Source organism: Monodelphis domestica, chromosome 5 (assembly GCF_027887165.1).
Source record: "Monodelphis domestica isolate mMonDom1 chromosome 5, mMonDom1.pri, whole genome shotgun sequence".
In the NCBI taxonomy this organism is placed as follows: Eukaryota; Metazoa; Chordata; class Mammalia; order Didelphimorphia; family Didelphidae; genus Monodelphis; species Monodelphis domestica.
The window spans coordinates 145,067,204-145,090,098 of record NC_077231.1 but is presented as its reverse complement, the minus strand read 5'-3'; the positions used below and the strand labels follow the sequence as shown (position 1 = coordinate 145,090,098).

The 22,895-nt window shown below is 33.7% G+C and overlaps 1 non-coding gene across 1 annotated transcript; it reads right to left on the bottom strand.

The window, feature by feature from the left end:
• Window positions 1-12,292: 12,292 nt before the first annotated feature.
• LOC130454869 (U6 spliceosomal RNA) lies at window positions 12,293-12,401 on the bottom strand. Its single transcript, XR_008912656.1, has one exon. It is a non-coding gene; the product is annotated as a U6 spliceosomal RNA (small nuclear RNA).
• Window positions 12,402-22,895: the final 10,494 nt, after the last annotated feature.

The window sequence follows — 22,895 nt, the reverse complement described above, 5'->3', positions numbered from 1 at the left end:
CAAAAGACTCATGATGAGAAAGGCTATCCAATGCTATAGAAGGAATTTATGGGGTCTGATCCAGATTGAAGCATACCATTCTTCAATTTATTTCCTCCATTAATTTTTCTCTAGTGCAAATGATAGGAGTCTTCTTTCATAATATGATAAAAATGGAAATGTCTTTTATGATAATATAGGAACAACCTATATCATAATAACTGCCATTTTGGGAAAGGGGAGAAATGGGGGAGAACATGGATCACACAATGTCAAAAAACAATTGTTGAATGTTGCATTGGCATATGATCTGGAAAAAAATGAATACATGTACCATCTAGAGAGAGAGAGAAAGTATATACTTCAACAAGTATATGGGATTTTGGGGAATCTATGTGGTCAGGACAATTGTATACATGAACATCTATCTCTGATGATGCAGAAGCACAGATTTTTTGACTGTTTCTTTTAGACATTGATCTAATCAGTATTACATGATGTAACCTCTTTGTAGTGTGGCGTTCCACTGATTTCATAATCACTGCCAGGAATAGTTGTACTAGACATATGGCCAAAGAATATCCCTCCTTTCAACTCTTGACTTTAATTGAAGGGTTAAGTTTTCCCTGTGGAAGAAAGGTCTCCATCATCTCCATTTTAACAAAAACCCTAGGAGATCAATCTTCAGCTCTTTTAGGAAGGCAGACTCTGTAAATACATCTGTGTGTATAAATATGTATATATATATATATATATATATATACATATCTATGTATGTATATGATTGTGTGTATGTATATATATTATAAAATATCAGACTATGGAAAATAGAATTACTGCTTACTAGCATTTAATTTGTTTTTTACTCTTTCCTCTGCTCACTATTGACAAGGTTTTGGACTAAGAATTCTAACTTAGAATTAGAGTTTTTTGACATGTACAAATATATTTATACCTGTGTTCTTTGTGGTGGTAAAAAAAATGGAAAATGAGGAGATGTCCTTCAACTTGGGAATGGTTGAACAAATTGTGGTATATGTTGGTGATGGAATACTATTGTGCTCAAAGGAATATTGAACTGGAAGAATTCCATGTGAACTGGAATGGCCTCCAGGAATTGATGCTGTGACAAGGAAATCACTTTAAAAGACTGATATATATATATATATATATATATATATATATATATATATATATATATATATTAATTTAAGGTCGCCAAGGAATTCAGCTATGTAATTCCTAAATGAAAACTCAAGTCAGCAGTCAATCTTTTATGGAGTTTAATTACAACAGGAGGAAGAAAGGAATTAGAGAGAGAGAGAGAAAAAAGGGAGAGAAGGGAATAGGGCTTAAATACACCTTCTGTTTAGGCTGGGCCAAAAGGCCCAAGCCCTTAGATAGCTGGGGCAAAGAAAAGAGATCAGTCCCTATTACTCACGTGACCAAAATGGAGAAACAGTCTCAGAGGCCCCCACCTTCAGCTTCCTTCAGAGCAAGCTTCTCAGAGCACACTCCAACCACTCAGACAAACTCCTCAACCACCACCTTTGAGTCTTCAGACCCCTCTCTCTTTAAGGAAACCATCCAAGTTCCCTCCCCTCAGTTCTCATATCTACCAATCACTGTCCATCAATTTCCCTGTGCCAATGGAGGCTCTAGCTTAACCCAGGACTGCCCAGAGGTCTCTGGCTTTGCACATGTCTGTTGAAGGTCATATTTTCAAATAATTAAATCTTTGATCCTTTGCTACAGCCCTTCCTAAATCCTGTTACCCTGAGTAGGGTAGAGATTGGAATAATTAAATTTTGATCTATGCTGCAGCCCTTCCTCAATCCTGTTAGGACTGAGTAGGGTGGAGATTGATTCCAAGTATCTCCATTGTATCAATTCTAAACTCAATCATGACTCAAAGAAATTCCTGTTCTATGCTTAAGCATAGGTCAAAGTCCTTTCCATTGTTCAGCAAAAGGTTTCTGTTCTAAAGTAATCTTAAGAAGGGAGGAGGAGGAAACTCTCATGCCAATGGGGTTCACATTCCAATAGCCAAGACCCACTATCAATAGGAAATTTTTCAAGTATGAAATTTCCCAATGGTGAAATTTCCAACATTTATAAGTCTAAGGAATTTTAAGGTTTGCAATGCAGAGTGAGAGGAGCAGAACCAGGAAAACATTGTACACAGAGACAGATACATTGTGTCACAATCAAATGTAATGTACTTCTCTACTAGCAGCAATGCAGTGATCCAGGACAATTCTGAGGGACTTATGAGAAAGAACACAATCCACATTCAGAGGGAGAACTGTGGGAGAAGAAACACAAAAGAAAAACAACTGCCTGATCACTTGGGTCAATAGGGATATGATTGGGGAACAGACTCTAAATGATCATCCTGATACAAATATTAATAATATGGAAAAAGGTCTAGATTCATAATACATGTAAAACCCAGTGGAGTGGCTCATTGGCTACAGAAGGGGAGTGGGAGAAAGAGAGGAAAACAACATGAATTATTTAACCATGGCAAAATATTCTCAATTAATTAAATAAAAATTTTCAAATAAAAAAAGAATTACAGAGTCTTTTTAATGTTTGTATAGTTCATTATTAGAGGTCTTCTACTCCTAAATTCAGTTTGGAAATATCAGTTAAATTCACACCATAGTTTAAGTAGGCCTCAGACATTTTTTTTTATATTTTTATATTAATCAAGGATTATTTGGATTTCTTTTACAAAGGAAAAGTAGGGGGAAAGGCAAAATATAATAGCATCATGATTTTTAAAAATACCAATCTTCATTCCTAGTTCCAGTTTTTTATTATGTATATTTCTCTGGAAGTGAAAATCTAAACTTTGATTTACCATATAATGACAAATTCCTCTTTATCCTAGGGGGGAAAAACAAAACTTCTTCATTCCTCTTAACTTTCTTTCCAATTTCTAAAGTTTAACAAAATATAGCTTTCTCCTGAAGATATCATATCTCTTGAACCTGTTTCTAAGATTTGTTGTACCTTCTTTAATGTCACCATGAATAGAGGATCAGCAGGAATTGACCTATTACTTGCATATTCATGCCCTTTTGGACCCTTCCTCTGTTATCCCTCAGCAACAAATTGTCTGTAAAGTAGTTTTATATTTATTTATTTTTTACTTTCCATATTCTTGTTGCTGATATCCATGATTCCCTAGGACTTTCTCTTTAATTAGGTCAATGCCTGGTTTATAATATTCTTATTAACCTTATCCCCTGCTCAACTTGAAGTTTGGTCTCTTAGGTGCTCAAATGATTCAATTTCCATAAACACTATTTCTAGTCTTCTTCATGCATAACTAGAATCCCACCTCAATGAATGAATTCATCTCATAAAAGGGATTTCCTAGTTATCTGCTTGTGTAAGTTGGTATATTAGACAAAATGTCTGCAATTTTTGACCTGCTTCCTAATAAATGTCACTTTATCATACAAATATTTTAGGCCATATAGATTATAATGACAAGAGACAATAGTTCACCAATATATGAGAGATTATTAAGTGTATAAATCAGATTTTACTCTCATGTGAAACTAACAAATGTGATCTCTAACTTAAAAATGAATAAATCCACACAAGTTTTATGAAATAAGAATAAATTATTCTACCTTCCCTTATAGATTTGGAGTTTTATCTTATAAACAACTGACTGAAAATACCTATGTTTCTTATTTAAAATATACCCAAAATACACCAAATGAAACATTTTAACTTGGGATTTAACCAAATTCTGTAGAAGTTTACTTTCCCCCTATTACTGCCTTTGAGATTTTTGTTCTATTACACAGCTGCTATAATCACAGAGAAACTGTTTGCATCAACAATAATGCAACCAATTTTCAAGCATTAAGTGTCAGAAATCCATTATTCCAGGCACGGTTACCTGAAATGACTGATCACAATTGCCATAAATTGTACTTTTTACAAGATATCGAGGTACTTCTCCCTTCCCCCTCCAGTTCCCCCAATATCTTCATCATTTTGAATGTATCACACTTTGTATAAGCAGCAGATGTTAATATGGAAATATAGAACATCTCAATTTTCTCACTGCTAACTCAGCTTACTGAGCCAATTTCACAATTCTCACATTCCTGAGTCCTAGGAGAAAATGCTAATTTAGATTGTTAAAATTGACACGGGTTAGGGTATAAAGGGTAATTAGCATAAAATTCTACACAAAGTGTTCTTAGCACCATTAATCAACACCCACCTAGGCATCTACTTTTTTAGTCCTAACTCATGTTTAACAGAGCTGGAAAATATCTAAAATTTTCTCTTCCAGTTAAGTAAGAAAAAATGCAGTTTGTACTTAGAGTTTGACATTTATTTTTAATAAAAATTACCTAATGAACATTGGAAGCATAATTTTGTTTTTATTAGGAATTGTTTAAAACCAATTGAATCATTTTCTTGAGGGAAATCTCTTTTTAAAACAAATGTCATATATGTTTGTGTCAGTGCTCCTTCCCACCTATCTGGATGTGACTGAAAAAAAGAATGTGTGATCAGTCATTTTTCTCACCCAGTCTTGTTATATAAGCTTCATTTTAGTAAAGTTATACCTTTTGTTTTCCGGAAACAGTGTTGGTCTGCCATTCTGTTTCTATGAGTTGACTGACTTCTTTTGCTCAAAATGATTCACTTTATCTTATCAATTGCATCCCAGGGCTGTCTACTCATCAGGTTTCTTTAGAGTCCTTAGTTGTTTGTATACTCTGAGTCTATACAACTTCTTTTCTGCTTCCCTCCATCTCCTTGTTTATAAAACCCTTGCTTTATAGAGAAAAAATGAGACAAACATATAAGTGATTGGCAATCAGAGGATACAGCTTCCAGGGCCAACTTTGCCAGGCCATTGAGCTTAAGCAAATCACTTATCTATTCTCTGCCTTAGTTGGGCCCTCAGTGAAATGAGAATCATAGGAAATGAGAGGAGATGTGAAACTACTTTGAGCAGTATAACTACTATATAAGAATCTTACATCAAAGATCATCTATTTCTTCATTTTATAGATGAAAGACTTGAGGCCCAAAGGGAGGGAAAAGTTTTCTCTAATATCATAATCAGAGGTAAAGATGAAATTATAGCCATGATACCCTGACTCTGAAGATCACTTTTTTTTTTGCCACAACAATAACAGATCATTAAGAAACTAGTAAATAAATGTTTACCTCTCATCACCTTACTGGCAACCCTGTTCAGGATAGCTCATGCTAGTATGAACTGCTATATAAAAGATTATACATTTTCCTTTTCTCTGGTGCAACTTAAGGCTTAAGTATCTGGTTATATTCCACTTACCCTTGAAAGTATGAGGTGACTGGTTTTTATGAAGCAGTCCCAGCAGCAATTTGAGTAACTGAATCCAGAATCCTAGGGGGGATGGAGACTATAGAAAGAATTGTGGAGAAAGTATACATGTTCTTCCAAACTCTGAGATGTAATAAGACAAGGGAGATAGGTTGACACAGGTAGGCAACATGCCATCTGTGTCTTCTAGGAGTGGGAAGACAGGTGATAATATATAACCATATTCCTGCACGATTCTGAAAATATTCATTTGAAAAGTACAATAAAAAAGAGTTTCCACACTTATCAAATAAACTTCCTCATGTGAGGATACAGATAATTGAGAAATGGGTTTGAAAATATTCTTAAGAGTAGAGAAGATATATGTATTTTTTATCATGAATATACCTAGATATTGGCTCACTGTAGACTAAATTAAGTAGTCCCCTGAGAAAGGGAAATAGTGCCATCCTCTGGTGAAGAGTAAAATAAAGGAGAATGACAAGTGAAGCTGAGTAGCAGATGGTAGATAAACATCACCTTTTAGAGAAAAGCAGAAATTTATAGAGTGATGAAAAGAGCTAAACAGATAGATGGGTGATGGGTACCATCTGTGAGAGAACAGCTAAAATGAGGAAAATAGTGAAATTGAGACACAAGAGACTAAGGCTGCAGAAGACAGAGGCAATAAGATGTCCACAACCTGCTGAGAGCAGAGGAGAGCTGCCAATGGCAAGAGCTCTGACACAAATGGGGAAGTGGTGGAAAAGCTGTGCTGTTGGATAAACCAACTCTTATTGCTCCCAACAAAAGTATTGTCCAGAATACAATAAATTATATAGATTAAGTATTCTCTGATTTTTCTTGATTAATGTTATCAGATTTAGGTACTGTTACAATGTAAATTGATAATAATCATAACATTGATACAAAGGAGGTGGCTTGGTTAGATGATCTCTGAGATTATTTCTTTCTCTATAAGTCTATGACTTTCATAATCATTGATATAGGAGATAAGATATTATAAACCCTAGTGACAAAGAAGTAAAAGTACTATGTTAGATTATTAAATTTGAAACAGGGACAGTTTTGTCTTTATGTTTTCTCTAGTACCTAGCATCATTTCTAATCAACACCTAACACATTAGGTGCTAAGTAAATGCTTGTTAATTAGTTGCTTAATTATCAAGATATGGAATATATAAAACTGCTGTGATCCAAGAATGGAATCAAAAACCCATCATGGGAAATATCCACTTTAACGTAATTAATAATATGTTGACAAAAGAAATTACTAAATCATATAGTTGTAAATATGGGAACAGAAGAGTTAATAGTAATGACACAACACAATGTATTTGCTGCTACAAATTATAGAAAGACAATTGTCAAGAAGCTCAGAATTATTTTATAAGTTTTCCATTTAAATTTGATCATCTTTGTGGAAAGCACTGTTTAAAACTATTAAATTTTATTTCTTTTCAATTACATGTAAAAACAACTTTTGACAATTGTTTTTTGACATATTTCATTTCAGATTTTTCCCTCCTTACCCCCCTCCTACAAGTGGTACATAGTTTGATATGAGTTATATTAATGCTTTAATAAAATAGAAATTTCCATGTCCCCATGTTGGGAATGAAGACACATAAAACATACACAATAAAAAACTCAAAAAGGAAATAAAGTAAATGGTGGCATGCACTGATCTGCAATAAGATTCTGACATTTTCTTCAGCTAAAGATAATGCTATTTTTTGTTTGTTTTTTAAGCATGAATCCCTTGGGGTTATCTTGGAGTTTGGCTCAACCCATGCAGGGTTTGTTAAACCCTCAGTCTGAGGACTTGGTGGTGAATTTAGGAAGGGTTCAACCCATGTGGCCTACTCCAGGAAGAGGAGGCCTCTCTGGAACCAATCTCTCCAGAAGACAGGCAAAGAGGGTCAGCTTCTAACTCTCCTTGGTCAAAGCTCCAATGGAGAAGATCCAGGAGCAGTCTTACCAGAAGTCCAAGATCCAGAGTCCCAGTTCCAAGTGAAGCCAAAGGAGAAGATCCTCCAACCTGAAAATTCAGGATGAAGACCTCTTGCACATGAAGTTCATCAACTTTTATATTCCTTTTATACATCACTTCCTATCCTTTACTCCACTTTACAGGGACCAATTGTAGCCTTTAAATTTGGTTAGCACTGCCCAGGGGGTCGTCAGTCACTTTATCTTAGAGCTATTACTGAACTTTGCTAAAAAGTTGGATTGTACTAAATAGCTAAAATTATATGACCAAGTGACTAGAACTATATGTGAGAAAATTCCTATCTTTTATCAATTAATCAATCACAAATATTTTACTATAAATACAACTCCCAAAATATTCTTGAGAATTAAAAAAATTAGCTCTCCTACACCTGGGACATTGTAACAAATGAAATGATTGAGCATAATTTCATGGACATAACAATGACCCATAACAATTTAAGAATAACTTTTTATGAGATATCACCATACCAATATTATAATCACTTTAGTGTAATAGAATGAAAAATTCTACAAATATACTTAAAATTCTCAGAATCTTGAGACTTAAAATAATCAAATAAATTCCAGTCATTTCTTTTTGTCATGTCCAATTCTTCTTGATAAAATGTTGAGTCTCCTTGGCAGCGATTCTGCGGGGGTTTGGCACTTCCTTCTCCAGTTAATTTTATAAATGAAGAAACTAAGGAAACAGGAGTAAGTAAGTTGCCCAGGGTCACCTAGCTACTAAGTGTTTGAGATTATATTTGAACTCTCTTTCTTACTTCAGGCTCAGTACCCTATCTAGGGTTGAACAGTAGTTCAACCTAGCTGCCCAAAAGGATCAAAATCATGTTGAAAAATATGTACATACTATTCCCTTCATCATATCTTCTATGAATTTTCTTAAGCCAACTGCCATTGAGTCTAGAGAAGGTGAGCATACATTCTAGTAAATTTGTTATTCTACAAAAACATTAATTTTAGTTTATCATCAGTTGGATGGCTACTCAAGAATCTACTAATCATTACAAATAAAGTAAGTCCATGCTGACTTGGCCTAGCATTATTTTTTTAACTGTATCAAATAAAATGCCCAAAAAACCAACCAACAAAAGTACCTAATACTTATACAGTGCTTTAAGGTAGGCAAAGTGTTTTGTATACATAATCTTTCTTTGAATAATTCAACAATTTTGTGAGACATACTGTTGGTATCCCAATTTTATTCAGTCCCATAGTTATTGTATGAGCTTTGTTCTTGATTCCAATTTCAACCCTCTACTATGCTGAGTTACCTCCTATTAATAAATAATTATAGTTATTACAAAAACATCAATGAAAATAATAATTATATATACCTCAGGGTCCAACCCACCATATGTATTATAGGAGTAAAGGTAGAGAGACAATAATTATGAGAATGTTTTCCAGGATGATATAGAATAGAGACTTTCTATGCCCTGAGATTACAATGTTAGATGGAAAAACTGAAAGTTTATCCAATCAGGCTTTCCTGAAATCAGTGATTACTCTCTTGTTTATCCTGAGTTAACACTAATTTAAGTACTTCACAAGATTGTGAAGACAGGATTATTCTCCTTTGTCTACCTTTTGATTGAAACAACACAAGCTTGAACTAGGTGGAGGAGCTCTGTAAGTTTAAAATTAATATATAATAACCCCAAATATTACATTTAATAAGATTTAATAATAATAATAACTAAAATTAAAAGCTAGAGTAAAAAGGGTGCTAACTCAGCTGTGGTCATGAGAGAAGAGAGGGAAAAGGGCAGAGTAACCGAACTCAAAAAACAATATGCATAGGATGCTATGTGGACAAAGGGAAAAGGATTCTGGGAGATGAAGTCCAACTGTTCAAGATTTTCTAATTACACAACTCACAAACCACTTAGATAATTCACACCTTTAAAAATTCAATCAATTCAGAAAACTGTAAGTCTTTTGATGAGAAATTTACCTTCAGAGGATGACCTTCAAAGGCTTTTTAATGAGTTGATACCTTCAGAGGATGAGAGGTGTGAATCCCACATACACTGCCCCCCTTGAAGTGTTAAACAATTTGAAACTGTGGTTGACCCTTGTGAAAGGAGGAAGGGACAGGGAGCTACTATAAAAGGCCCTGACTTTCTGGGGCTCAGGAAGTTTACTCCATGAAGGAAGTTACCTTCAAGAAGAAGGTTGGCTCAGGGAAGAAAGTTGGCCTCAGGAATCACCATCAGCTGGAGTCATCCTGGCTGAATAGATTAATGTCTCCTTTACCCTTTTGTGTTTCTCTACTTTCACTCTTTCCACCTCATTTGTACATAAAAGATGTTAAAGGTCATTTCAACTTTGAGCAATTATACTTCGAATCATATATATATATATATATATATATATGATTATGATAATATGATTATGATTATATGACCCTTAATTTTAACACTTACAGATTGTGATAAGCTCTTAGTTTGAACAATTACGTTTTTCCTGACTCTTAAATATGCTACATTGTAGGTTAGTGCTACTTGTTAACATTGTGATCATTAAACATGGAGGATACCCATGAGAATGGTGATCCTTCATATCTTTTACCCAAAGGAAACAAAACACACTGAAATAAATCAGAAATGCCAAAGGGCAATGCTTTAATGTAGATAGTACCAACCACTAAAGTTCATGAACCTTAAGTGTGGAATAAAATGTGATGAGGACCTATTTTGCTAAGCATTAATACTAGTTATCATAAAAAAAAGGAATTGGAAACTAATCTTACCATTTATCACCAAACCTCTATAATGCTTTTCAATAACAGTAACCTCCCAGTAATATGATTTTTGCCAACTTGTGCAAGACAATCATGAAAACAAGATCACACAAACAAAACTTTTAATTCTGATGCAAGTTTAGATAAATAAGACACAAAATCAAGGTGTTACTAAAATAGGTTAACTGCTATAAGCACCATGAACAAATGCATTATTCCATACTATTTGACTAAAATTGTGAAAACATTTCAGGGCAAGCATCAAACACCACCATAGAAGGGCAAGAATGCCTTGAGGGAATTATTAAGTATCTTTGGGAAGACAGTAGAAGATTATGTCAATATCAAACTAGTCCATGCAGTAGAAAAGCTTAATACCAATTTAAGAAGCATGTGGAAAATAAAGACATAACAGAAATTCCTTTGATCAGTAACTAAAATCAAGATACAAAAGGTTAAGGTAATTCAAGAAGTGTTAAAGCAGTACAAGAATCAAAATAAATAATTCAACATCAATCATTTTTTTCTACAAAGACTTAGGAAGTAAATAAATCAGAAAAATAAAAGAACTCTAGAAGGAAGATTTAAAAAATTTTGGAAATTTCTTTCATCTGAAGAAGTTCAACACAATTAAAAGTCAAGATGGATCAAATGAGAAACAGAAAGTTTGTTCACTGATAATAGTATTAATGATAAGACAGCTAGATCAGCAGTGGCTCAAACTAACTTCTTTTCAAAAGCCAAATAAGAGCTATAATTATTGATTCATGAAAATGTTCCATGAATTGTCTGCAATGAACTTCAATAGCTTTGTGTCACATGCAAGCTTGCTTATATTTTTACCATATCAAAGGTATCAAATATCCATTATCAAAGGATGAGAAAAATAGTAGTGATTCCAAATATAAGCTAAATACATATTAATGTACTTTTCATAAAACAATCATAGTTTAGGCCACTAAAGAGTTACAACATAATAAAATCACATATTACCTGAGGAAAGGAATAGACATTTACTAAGTTCCTGCTATATGACAAGTATTGTGCTAATATCACAATTATTATCTCATTTGATTCCTATTATAGTCTTGTGAGTTAAATATTATTATCTTCATTTTCCAGATGAGGAAACCGATGTAGCCCAAGGTTTGCCTTTTCTGTGCTCACACACATAGCAAGTATTTTAATATGGATTTGAAATCAGGTATTTCTGGCTCCAAAACCAGAGCTTTGTCTACAGTGCCACTCATTTGCCTGCTAAGAAGAAAAAAACAGCATGTCAAAAAAGTCTAGAGCTCCATAGAATAACTAAATATCTACTTGATAATTGTTGAAATTTTTAAAATTGGCTTAAAGCAATATTATATTTATACTGACTTTGTTTATTATCCCAAATTAATTGATACAATTCTCTCACGGTCTGTTCTTCTCCTTCAAATGTACATTTACATATACCTATATATAGTAAAATATAACAATGTTAGAATAGCTGGTGTTCATATGGAAAACTGTTCTTTGTTTAAAACATGGAATGACACAAAATTGCCTTCTAGTCATAAAAAATGACCTTTTTTAGGGAGACAGAATAAATCCATTATGGTTATATTTAACCTTAAATGCAATACTATATCTCATAAATATTATTAAATAAGTCTCTAAAATTAAAGAAAACTGAAGTGAAATATTCTATTAAAAACAACATAAATAGATGACATCCAATTATATCACTCTACTGAGGAACAGATTAAATATGTCCTTCTGTTATCTTCTCCAACTATCTCAAAGTACCATTAGGACTTGATAAGTATAAAATTATAAATATAATGAAAGAAAATATAATATTTAATGGTCATATTGTACTAATAAACAAAGATAATATATACAAATACTTTGGTGTCTTTCTGTAAAGACATATCAAGCCAAAAAGACATCACTTACAGAAATACTAATTATTCACTGGAGTTCAAGTTTGAGATTTCAAGGTAAGTTAGTTCAGGTCGACACATTTAGAAAAGTCCTTTATTTTCTAGATACTGTGTTAAATGCTGGAGATTCAAAGAAAAGCACCAAATAGGATTTAATATTTTATTAGAGAAGCTATAGCTTTATATGTCAATAGACTAGCTGTCCAACTGAAAGCAGAGCTCAATTGAAAGATCATCTATAAAATGATTAGCACTATGCAATACTTATTTTTTTATAATGTGGAATGCTTCTCAAATTTGCATGCCATCCTTGCATTGGGCCCATGCTAATCTTCTCTATATCATTCCACTTTTAGTATATGGAGTGTGAAAGCTAGCACACATGTATCTTAACATATAATTTTGAAACTGTAAAATAAGCCATTAACTGACTTTAAGTAGCATCCTAAAAATCCTATATGATAATAACTAAATGCATTTCCATATGATATACATGGAGAAATTAACATCATCTTGTCAAAAGTAAGGAAAATATATGCTCTCAGAGCATATAACAAATGACAAAAAAACCCCAAATCTTACAGATATACTTTTGAAAAAAAAAAGCGCAAAGTTTCACTTTACCAAGTAAAAGCAAAAGCAGATAAATGGAGCATGGCATTGAAATGGTAAAGAACGAAAAGTGACTAATCTTCAGGTGGAACCTGTGAAAAAACTAAGATCCAAGAAAAGAATCAAGAGGTCTTTAATGGGTGACCATGGCATGAAATTAAACAATACAATGAAATCTCTATTTTCAATCCTTCCCAAAAAGTTTGGCAAAAAAATTCTAAACCAATGAAAACCAAGGCAATTATTTCCCTATGACTCAATGTAAATCCAATTAATTTGTTATTTGTTCTAGACATTCCAAAAAACATACTAAAACACATTTTATAGATAATAAATACAGTGTTTAATAATAAAACTAATAAGAAAATAATATAAATGAATATAAAAGACTAATGTAAAGAATAAATTAACATTTATCATGGCATTTACCTTTCTGTAGACTCTTCTTGTTGTATGGAATACAGTGAGGAGGGGAGAGAGAGGTTATTTATTTTAAGGGAAACCCACCTCCATAAGGACCATAAATGTCAAGGCACTATCTGTAAAGACTTTGGAAAGAAGCTGACAAGTAGAGAACTTGCTACTTTGATTGTGTTCCTCTATTCATTTGAGAAATTATGGGAGAATTTTTACTTCACTGAAATGAAATATCTCACTCGCAATGAGAGAGCTCATTCATTTTGGATATTGTCAGGTATATATTCTCTTTTGTATGCTTCATCTTATTTTTGTTTGCCATCTGTGTGGATGATTGGATTTATTTGCTTTTCAATACACGTATTGCTCATAACGAGCAGGAGAAGGGGTGGGTTGCCCTTTGCTTTCATTAAATTGCATCAAGTTGCAGTGGACACACCAACGAAATGTAAAGACAACCAATGAAAACAGAGACACTTTTTTCTTTTTTCTTTTTTTTTTAAACAATATTTTATTTGGTCATTTCAAAACATTATTCATTGGAGACAAAGATCATTTTCTTTTCCTCCCCCCTCCCCGCCCCCCGCCCATAGCTAACATGCGATTCCACTGGGTTTCACTTGTGTTCTTGATTTGAACCCATTTCCATGTTGTTGGTATTTGCATTAGAGTGTTCATTTAGAGTCTCTGCTCAGACATGTCCCCTTAACCCCTGTAGTCAAGCAGTTGCTTTTCTTCGGTGTTTTTAACCCCACAGTTTGTCCTCTGCTCGTGGATAGTGTTTTTTCTCCTAGATCCCTGCAGATTGTTCAGGGACATTGAATTGACACTAATGGAGAAGTCCATCACCTTCGATTGCACCACAATGTATCAGGCTCTGTGTACAATGTTTTCCTGGTTCTGCTCCTTTCACTCTGAATCACTTCCTGGAGGTTGTTCCAGTCTCCATGGAATTCCTCTACTTTATTATTCCTTTTAGCACAATAGTATTCCATCACCAACATATACCACAATTTGTTCAGTCATTCTCCAATTGAAGGGCATCCCCTCATTTTCCAATTTTTGGCCACCACAAAGAGTGCTGCTATGAATATTCTTGTACAAGTCTTTTTCCTTATTATCTTTTTGGGGTACAAAATCAGCAGTGCTATGGCTGGATCAAAGGGCAGACAGTCTTTTATTGCCCTTTGGGCATAGTTCCAAATTGCCCTCCAGAATGGCTGGATCAATTCACAACCCCACCAGCAATGAATTAATGTCCTTACTTTGCCACATCCCCTCCAGCATTCACTACTTTCCTTTGCTGTCATGTTAGCCAATCTGCTAGGTGTGAGGTGATACCTCAGAGTTGTTCTGATCTGCATTTCTCTGATTATAAGAGATTTAGAACACTTTTCCATGTGCTTATTAATAGTTTTGATTTCTTTATCTGAAAATTGCCTATTCATGTCCCTTGCCCATTGATCAATTGGAGAATGGCTTGATTTTTTGAATAATTGATTTAGCACTTTGTAAATTTGAGTAATTAAACCTTTGCTGAGGTTTTTATGAGGATTGCTTCCCAATTTATTGCTTCCCTTCTGATTTTAGTTACATTGGTTTTGTTTTTACAAAAGCTTTTTAATTTGATATAGTCAAAATTATTTATTTTACATTTTGTGACTCTTTCTAAGTATTGCTTGGTTTTAAAGTCTTTCCCTTCCCAAAGGTCTGACATGTATACTATTCTGTGTTTGCCTAATTTACTTATAGTTTCCTTCTTTATGTTCAAGTCATTCACCCATTTTGAATTTATCTTGGTGTAAGGTGTGAGATGTTGATCTAAACCTAATCTTTCCCACACTGTCCTCCAATTTTCCCAGCAGTTTTTATTGAATAGTGGATTTTTGTCCCAAGAGCTGAGATCTTTGGGTTTATCATATACTGTCTTGCTGAGGTCATTTTCCCCAAGTCTATTCCACTGATCCTCCTTTCTTTCTCTTAGCCAGTACCAAATTGTTTTGATGACTGCTGCTTTGTAATATAGTTTGAGGCCTAGGACTGCAAGGATCCTTGATCCTTTCTTTTTCCAAATGAACTTTGTTTTGGTTTTCTCTAAATAAGTAAAGAAAAAATTTGGAAGTTCAATGGGTATGGCACTAAATAGATAAATAAGTTTGGGCAGGATGTTCATTTTTATTATATTAGCTTGTCCTACCCATGAGCAGTTAATGTTTTTTCCAATTGCTCAAGTCTAGTTTTAGTTGTGTGGAGAGTGTTTTCTAGTTGTGTTCATATAGTAGAGACACATTTTTTAAAGGAAAAAATCTATGAAAACTAAAACTGAAGATAACCATTGTCAACTGTAACCCTCAAAATTCCTTAGACTTATAAATGTTGGAAATTTCACCATTGGGAAATTTCATACTTGAAAAATTTCCTATTGATAGTGGGTCTTGGCTATTGGAATGTGAACCCCATTGGCATGAGAGTTTCCTCCTCCTCCCTTCTTAAGATTACTTTAGAACAGAAACCTTTTGCTGAACAATGGAAAGGACTTTGACCTATGCTTAAGCATAGAACAGGAATTTCTTTGAGTCATGATTGAGTTTAGAATTGATACAATGGAGATACTTGGAATCAATCTCCACCCTACTCAGTCCTAACAGGATTGAGGAAGGGCTGCAGCATAGATCAAAATTTAATTATTCCAATCTCTACCCTACTCAGGGTAACAGGATTTAGGAAGGGCTGTAGCAAAGGATCAAAGATTTAATTATTTGAAAATATGACCTTCAACAGACATGTGCAAAGCCAGAGACCTCTGGGCAGTCCTGGGTTAAGCTAGAGCCTCCATTGGCACAGGGAAATTGATGGACAGGTGATTGGTAGATGTGAGGACTGAGGGGAGGGAACTTGGATGGTTTCCTTAAGGATAGGGGGGTCTGAAGACTGGGGGGGGGGGGGTTGAGGAGTTTGTCGGAGTGGTTGCGGTGTGCTCTGAGAAGCTTGCGCTGAAGGAAGCTGAAGGTGGGGGCCCCGGAGACTGTGTCTCCATTTTTGGTCACGTGAGTAATAGGGACTGATCTCCTTTCATTGCCCCAGCAATCTAAGGGCTTGGGCTGTTTGGCCCAGCCTAAACAGAAGGGGTATTTAAGCCCTATTCCCTTCTCTCCCTTTTCTCTATCTCTCTATCTCCAATTCCTTTCTTCCTCCTGTTTGTAATTAAAAATCCATAAAAGGTTGACGGCTGACTTGAGTTTTCATTAAGGAATTACATAGCTGAATTCCTTGGCGACCTTAAATTAATATATATCAGTCTTTTAAAAGTGATTTCCTTGTCACACAACAAAAACCATGTTATTACTATATAATAAAGAAAAGAATTAAACAAATAGCTGTCAGACTAGTTTATTATAAAAATAAAGAATGCTTAATGACAATTTGTGACTAAGTCATCACCACCATGAAGACAGATGGACTAACTTTAAGAAATATGGACTTAATTGATTAATGAATAGTAAACAAGGAAATAGTAGGTATTGTACACAAATAGAATCATAAAACTAAAGCTGGAATGAAAGTGATAGATCACTTAAACCTCTTTATTTTATAGATGTGGAAAAATTGAGCCCAAAGTGGCCAAGTGGCTTACTTATGGTCACACAAGAGGTAAATGGTAGAGATGAGAACTGATCTCAAGTTTCACGACTCAAAGTTTAGTGCTCTAGATGAGCATTTTTTCTACTGCCCTATGCCATCTGAATATCCCTGCATACTACAAAAAAGTTAGCCTCTGCTGAATATCTAATGAAAAATGAATGCTGTAGTTGGCTGAAACTTAAATCAGAAGCCTACTCTGCCTCATGAGTTAACAAAGGAGATCAGGAACAAAATGATGAGAAGAACAATAGTAAGAGGAGGAGCCTAAATAAAATAATTTTTTTTATATTTGCAATATGCTTTATTCTTTGTTAAATTTTTGAATGATTCTTACCTCATTTGATAATTATTACTTATGAACAAGATTTGCTAAATCAAAGTCCTGGCAAATGATTTCCTTTCTTTCTTAGTAATCAAGTACTCAATAATATGGCACATCAATGGTGGGTTGCTGACTCACTCTAACCACTGTCCCGTCAGCCAGGTGTCATGGAATGAATAGGTATGGAGGGTAGACAGAATATTAAAATAAACAAAAAACAAAATAAAACAATATTTTATATTTATATTTTTCCTATCAATTACAAATATTGTTGTTAGTAAAGTTTATTAAAAAATAAATGGTAAAGTTCTATGTATTTATGAAGAAATGCAACATAGAATATATATATAGAGAGAGAGCCAACCTTGGAATCAGCAATAGCTAAGTTCAAATCTTGCCTTTGATACATGCTGGATTTGTTACCCTGAACAAGTTATTTATCCTTTCTGTGCCTTGTAGCAACATTTACTGATTGTATGTTATATTAGAGTTATCTTCCTGTATCACTGGAAGCAGTATTCACATTAGGAGTTCCTTAAAGTAAAATTACAAATCTAGGCCAAAATTGGGGAAAGGGAATATAAATCTTGGTTACTAATATAATTTATTATAATAATTATATAAATCTACTATACTATTTTCCATGTAAATATCTTTCTTCTATATATGTCCCTATAAATTAATAGATTTTAAAATGTCTGTTATATTGTGCAACAAGATTCAATTTCAGGTCACAGAACACATCATAAGTTCCTCAATTTAAAGCTAGAAAAGACCTTAGAGGGCATTAAGTTCCATCTCTTCATTTTACAATGAAGCCTTAGACATACAGAGGTTAAGCAACTTATCCAAGGTCACCCAGTAAGTAAAGAACTAAGACCAGGTTTAAGCTAACATCTTCCCTCCTCTGTGGCCAGTGCCCTATCCATTATACACCATCATCTTTCTGTAAAGTCAGCTTCAGAGCTAGGAAATACAGTTTGTTTCTACTTCCTAAAATGATAATTTCTTAATGTCTGAATTCTTCTATTTTACTCTGTTGCATACAGGATTAAGAGTTAGCGTTCTCAGAGTGAGGAAGATAAGATTCCTATTATTGCTGCTGTGTTTGAAATTATGAAAACAAATTCATTTTCCCAGGATAATCTTTTGAAGCAAACCAAGCCCATTAGCTATGGGAGAGAGTCTGCCAGCAAATGCTCACCAGATGAATGTGTAGATGAAAGACAAGCAATTTATTTCTATTTGATACTAGAATGAGGATTTAAACTATGCTGAATTTGTCATTAGAAAGGGTTACAATATGTAGGTCAGACATATTTATATCTGCAAAAAAATAAATTTACCTAAAATATAGATAAATTTTAAGTGATAGATCAATTTTGTATAACTTTATCTTTGTTATGGTATATTCAAAATGGCAAGTTTCTTAAATCTTAGTATAGTTTAGTAATTGAATTTCCATTGTCTTTAAGGGATGAGTCAGGACCCCAGGATCTTTTAGGTAAAGGTGGACTAGGATTAGCCAATGAGAATTTATTCCTCATGACCATTCCTGGTGTGCTCTACTGGTGGAATCTGCATAGGAGATAAGAAGAATATTTATGCACTATTTCTGGTTTTCTTACATTGTGAAGAAGATTAGGTTTTTTTGGGGGGGTATTTAGCTTAAATGGAGAATGCTAACAGAAGGCATAGTTACAACAGGGTCCATAATTTGGCCTTCTTTCCTGTATTCGAGATCAGAAGGAATAAGACATATGCTACAACTGTAGGAGAGAGAGAGGTTCCATGCCTTAATCTTACTATCCAGAATAACCTGGACTAATAATGTTAGAAAACAAATTTTAAAAATTGTTTCTATATCCAATTGGGAAAAATATAATAAAATATTTTTGGGAAAAAGAAATGCTCAAAGGTAGAAAGAATAAAGTATACCAATGCTCAAGAAGCTTACAGTAAAAAGAGGAAGACAAAATCTAAAAAGTTGAAAGAAAGGTGGGGTTGTGTGAACCAAAAACCAAGGGGTATCAAGCTTGGAGGTAACCTGCTCATTGGCAGCAGATGAAAGATAGAATGGTCTGAGACTTGTTTCTTTTTTTTCTGCCCTCTTTAAAGGAAAGCGCTGGGAGAGCCTGGTTCTCTGCCCTCTCTGCTTCCAATCAGAGGGGACGTGAGGCTGAATGAAGTATTATCCATCAGAACTTCAGTTAGAAATATGGTAGTGAAGTGATGAGCTTATCCTGAGAAGGGCCTGGAAGGGCAGCACATGCAAAGTGGAGAGATATTGGAGATCAGAGAATCCAGTTAGGGGAGGAGTCCTCAGCAATTGACTTGTTCCAGGAGCCAAAAGGTAGTGAAGTGAATTAGTAGAGTGATTTTTTTTAATCCAGTTATCTCAGTGCATAGGGCACAGGGCCTGGAGTTAGAAAGACATATGTTGAAATATGAATTCAGACACTTAATAATTCTATAACTAAAAGCAGATCAATTAATCTTTGTTTTTCTTAATTGCCTCATCTATTTTATGAGAATAAAAATAACACCTACCTCTATGGGTTGTTGTGAGAATCAAGTGAAATAATAATTACAAAGTGCTCAGCACAGTTCATGGCACATGATAAGCACTGTATAAATGCTAGTTATTATGACTATAAATATAACTAATAATACTATTATTACTACTTAACATGTACGTTAAAATTTTCAAAATTCTATATAGGTGTATATAGATATATGCACACACACACACACACACACACACATATATATATATATATGTATATATATAATATCTGTATGCCTACAACTCCTCTGATTGATACCCAGTAATTAATATTGTCTCTAAGATGATTGATAACTGGGTATCTTATTGGGGCGAAGAGACCAGAAGAGAAATCATCTCTATCTTCCTTATCTAGACATAGAATTGTGATATCAGCTCAAGCATTACTCTCCTTTTCACTATTCAACTTACCTAGACATCTTATTAAAATAAAGAAACTAAGGTTTAGAGGGTTTAGATGACTTCCTTAAGACCATACAACTAAAAAAAATGGTGCAATAAAAGTATGAAAAAATGCTCTAAATCACTACTGATTGGAGAAATGCAAACAAAGACTTTTCTGAGATGTCATCTTTCACTCATCAGATTGACTAAAATGATAAAAAGGCAAAATAGGTGGTGGAGGGGATATAGAGAATTGAGAACACTAATGAATTGTCAGTGGGACAGCTAACTGATCCAACCATTTTGGAAATCAATTTGCATTTACACACAATTAGTTATAAAACTGTATATCCTTAGACCCAGCAACACCATTGCATTAAGAGGATATCTATCAGGTAGAGAATGGCTAAACAAATTGTAGTATATGATTATGATTGAATACTACTGTGCCATAAAAACAAAACAAAACAATGAAAAGGCTAATTTTAATACAACTTTGAAAGAACTACACATGATAAAAAATGGAGAAAAACCATCAGAATATTATACACAGCTATATATTTAATTCATGAAGAATAAATTCTGAATATTACCTCCAGAGAGTGAATTGAGAGGTGAAAACATGAAAGACATAATTTGTATGAGCATGTGTCTCCCAAATGATGCCTTCTGTGATATGGGGAGGTGGGAAAAGGCTACTACATTTGTGCATAAATTATGCTAAAAATAAAATAAAAATACTACTAGAGGTATAGACACATTTATGATTAGGCAATGCTACCAAAAAGTTAAATTGGGATATCATGCTGCATCAACACAACAAAAAATATTTTATAATTGAAAGATTTTGGTTAACTAGATTGTTTTGTCATTGCAAAGGCAAAAAAAAAAAAAGATGGATTTTTTTTTCCTTTACACTCTAAATTAGTTAAGGCATTTTATTTTTAAGGTGAGAGTGGCAATGTCATTATAATGTTTGGATGGACTCAAGTAATTATAGAATGAAATAATAATAATATATTAACATGTATATCTATAGGTTAAATGAAACTTCATTAGCATTGTCCTTTGCTGGGGGTTCATGTTATTTGAATAGATATCATTAGCTATAATATACTTGTTAATTTTTTCCTCTTTCCTATTTGCTGTACTGTTCTACTTTTTGGGCTTATCACCTCTCACTTCCTCAATTCAAAGATTTAAATTGTAATCTGCTACTGCCTGAGAGATCAGAGCATATAGTTTACTAATTAGTGCTTAATTAAAATAATCATTAAATTAAATTTATTTCATTGTTAAACTGTCAGATAATTCAACAAAAATCAAAGAAGCTCTAAATAGCCAAGATTCTCTTCTATACATAAAAAATGAAAAGAATTTAAATGTAAAAAAACCTATAACTGCTTTTAATTGGCAATGATTAATCAGGAAAATTAGTTGATTTAGAAGGACCCCTTTTATGTTGAGGCAATTACCATTAATGAAAATAAAAATAGAAAAAAAATTTCTCAGACATTTTCAAATTTAGTGCAATCCATGGCTCAAGCCTAATGATTTTATGATTCTTCTCATAGATGAGAAAATGATTACCTAATGCTATGTCTCTATGCAATGGGTGAAGTAGTTAAGAAGTTAGAAGATCCTGATCTTCTGGTTTCCATTTTTGTGAAAGGTCACATTTTATTCCAGGTTTTCTTCAGGGAAAAGTCTTTGTAGGAAGACAAATATTCTAGGAAAAAGCTAGAGAAGTCAGTGCCTGTTCATAGCTTCAGATTCTGTACTGTTAATGGCTAGTGCTTGTTCATACCTGCAAATCTTTTTCTTTTTTTCCTTGAATATGATAGAGAACTCTTTCTCCCAAATGAGTTATCTCAATCCCAATGGGAGAGCTCATTCATTCTGTGAATTATTGGATATATCAATATATTCTACTATGTACAATCTGTGTTTTCTATTATCTGTATAATATCTGATATTCTATTAGATATCATGCTAGGTTAATTGGGTTATTTTGTATTAACTGTGTGGAATGATCTTCATATAATTGACATTAAAAGGTAAGGGAGTAAAATATAAATCAATAACATGGAATACTCATGTGTTAAGATATAGCTACTAATCCAGTTTCACCAAAAAAAAAAAATCCCAAGACTAATAACATTTGGTGGTGGATAAAAAGATAAATATAATTTTACTCTGGGGTATTCCTTCTAAGGAAGGAGGGAAATAAATAAGCACTTATTATGCATCTGTTATGGACCCAGCATTGTGTTAAATACTTCCAAATATCTTATCTGATCCTCATGATAAGACTGTAAGATAGGTGCTATTATGATTGCCAGAGGAAAATATTATAATGAGAGATTATTATTTCATATTACACAAAAAAACAAGAATTTAAGTTCATCCTCTTGTCTTTTTAGCTTGATTTGTATGTGTTGTCTTCATCATAAGTTTCTTGAGGACAGGGATTTATCTTCTAGCCTCTTTTTATATCCTTATATCTTTATATCCTTAGTGTAACAGTCAAAATTTAGGGGAGACTGAGGCAGACTAATTTCTACGAGGCAGGTAGAAATTAGTTTCTCTCTACAAGGAGTATTATATTTTTAGAGGTTTATTAAAAGTTAAGGATTAAAAGAAAATACAGGATAAGGAAAACGTGCCTAGGCCAGGGAGGCCTAGACAAGACCTCACCTACATTATGGAAAGAGCCACATCTGCTCCAAAACGGAAGTCCAAAAGACCCCAAAAGCTCTTGCAATCAGGTTAAATACCTTCTCGATCTCGGCCCAGGTGAGATTACAAGGCATTCTGGGGAAGTGGAGCAAAGGCTTGTGGGGACTGAAGTCCTGGATTCCAATCCATTTTTACATTAGTATATAGAATAGTGACTGTACTTAATAAAATACCTATTTCCTTCCTTTCTTTTT